Genomic DNA, 2,500 nt, shown 5'->3' on the forward strand with positions numbered 1-2,500 from the left:
TTACCAAAATGCGTGTCTCTTTGGTGTTTTTGGTGAAATCAGGTCAGTTATTGTATTTTGCTTCATAATGACTGAATACATTGAAGGGTTAAATGTTTAATCAATTTCACATAGATTCACAGCCCTTGGTATTATATTAAAAAATATATCAGTAACACTTTACATGAAGTGTCTCTAGTTACTGTGTATTTACATATTAGTTACTTAGTAAATACTGGTGTATGTGCACTTCATTTCTAATTTTTTTTTGCCTAACTCGAACCCTAACCCTTTTCTGATACACTTGCATATATCGTGCAAAAAGATTGACACATTAAGTGCCTTGCAACTGTGCATAATAACATTGTAATTATGTGTAAGTGCTCCGGTATTTATTAAGTAACCTCTATGTAAATGCACAGTAATTAGAGACACCGTGTAGAGTGTTACCAATATATTTCTGCCACAGGGATACAGCAGAGATAAGGTAATGTGTTTCTTGATAACACTGTATGGGGCTCTGTATCTTTTACAGGTTCTGATATACACTACAGTAGTCATCTATTAGGTCATGAATACACCCCCCCACCCACCGTGTGTCTGCCATCCAAAGGAAAATGTTCAGATTCATGTTGGTATGCTGTGCGGGATCAGAAACAGATGCATCCTGAGAGGGAGGGAGCATCGGAGGAAGCATGAGAAGGGTTTTACCAAGCTTTTATTTTCACAACCCTTTTTGGTGTTGAAGATCTTCGGTCAAACACAAGCTAAAAAGGAATCTTTTTGACTTGCCATTTCATGCAATGGGAGCGAGTTCTGAATCTCACATTTTCTGAAACTCTGCATTGACATTTATTACAAGAACATATTTTCAAACCTTGTAAAAGTTTCATCTGCACAGTTGCTTTGCAGTTTGCCCATGGGTATTCCATGCCTCTTTTAACATGCATGACCGTACCTCTCTGGCTGTTGCAGGCGTGTCTATGCTTTAGCATGCTTTAGCTACACTTTATTACACTTTGATACACTTTCACATTTTACAGACGTCCTTTGTTTTTGCAACTGTGCTCTGACGTGCTTAATCAAAGGCATCCAGCAATGTACACTGGCAGGTCTACAAGTTACATTTCATTTGGAATTGGAAATTGGAATCTGGAATTCTGCACGTTGACAGATGTGCAGCTCCAATATCTTCACTTTTCCAGGCTGGAAAGTTTTGATCCCCTTTCCCAGGTTCGAGGCGTTGACAGACGCCGTAGAGATGTTTGGTCCTGTCTCTTGTAGAGAAGAGAGAATTCACTCTTTCGACAGGGGCGCTGGTGAGTGCAAGTCGAGATGGGTGAGTGATATTTTGGAAAGGCTTGTATTGATTCTGGATGCATCCACACAACGTGCGTGGGGTCAGCTGGGATTTCAACAGTCCACTTCAAGTTTAATTGAGCAACAAACATACCTAACCCTTACAGAATCAACAAGCTAATAGTGATGCAGGATATGGAATACCCTCAATAAGAAAATAAATCAGATCTTCAGCGTGAAAAAAACCTTTTTTATTGTGCAGGCAATTCAACTGTATAGTGACTGACCATCCCAAGCAAAGCCACTGGACATGCGGGCCTCCTGTAAGATAGCATGGCATCTTTAGCATGCAGTGCCCTTAACAAGGATAGCCAACAATAACTGGAATCGTTCCCAACAATAATAGGCTGGGAACGAATTCCATTGTTCCAGTTTACACAGGGAGACTTTCAATACCAGCACTGCTGTCAACATTAACAGTCATTTGAAAGTATCACTTGGGTCCAGGGTCTGTGCTCCAGAAGGAAAACTAGTACTAGGGGATTGAGGAAGGACATCTACAATAAAACAAGCAAAGAAGAACAATCTAGTCCTGTCTGTCTGTTAAACACGAGGCTCTTGTTGCAGAATTGTGCAGAGAAGGTGACGTAGCATCTTGACATTAGAACCTCACGTTCACCCAGCATTGGAATGGAAATCAAATGTTATCACACTAAGAGGCAAAGCTCAATGAACAGGCTGTATTGATGCAGGCTCAAAGTAAATCCAAAGCCCTGGATAGTAAAGGGTCAGGGTAGCTCGGGAGCCGTTCCTATGTAAAGGTCTCCTCTAGTGTTTACCGGGCTGCCATTGCTTTCAGTGCACCTCCTACAGGTGATGATAGCGAGCTTGATGCCAGCCTCTGAAACACAGCAAAGCCACCATCACCCCAACTGAAGTGCAAGCATTTCATTCTCTGCAGGAACTCAAACCCTGGGCAGCCAGACAAGCAGCACTCTTTCAAGACTGAAGAACCACTGTCTGTGCCCACCCGTCACTCTAGAAGATATTGATTAAAAGGTTTGGAAACTTTATATATATATATCCTTACTTTTCATGAGTCTTCGAATGATTACTTGACTCTGTCATTTATTTGAAGATGATGGATCAATACCCACTCGCTGATACTGCGTGGCAGGCCCACACTCCCGTCTCAGTACCAGGGTGTGTGTTCAATTGAAAT

The 2,500-nt window shown here is 41.6% G+C and overlaps 1 protein-coding gene across 3 annotated transcripts in view; it reads left to right on the top strand.

Moving 5' to 3' along the window:
* The window catches only part of LOC121299741 (venom nerve growth factor-like), an 18,625-nt gene that overhangs the window by 3,553 nt on the left and 12,572 nt on the right, over nt 1–2,500 (top strand). The window contains exon 2 of one of the 3 annotated variants that reach the window (XM_041227734.1): nt 2,240–2,337. The exons of the other annotated variants lie outside the window; for them this stretch is intronic. The gene's annotated coding sequence lies outside the window, so the exon portion shown is untranslated. The remainder of the gene's footprint in view (nt 1–2,239; nt 2,338–2,500) is intronic. 3 annotated transcript variants of the gene reach the window in all.

The sequence above is a fragment of the Polyodon spathula genome, chromosome 25, assembly GCF_017654505.1.
Source record: "Polyodon spathula isolate WHYD16114869_AA chromosome 25, ASM1765450v1, whole genome shotgun sequence".
Taxonomy (NCBI): Eukaryota; Metazoa; Chordata; class Actinopteri; order Acipenseriformes; family Polyodontidae; genus Polyodon; species Polyodon spathula.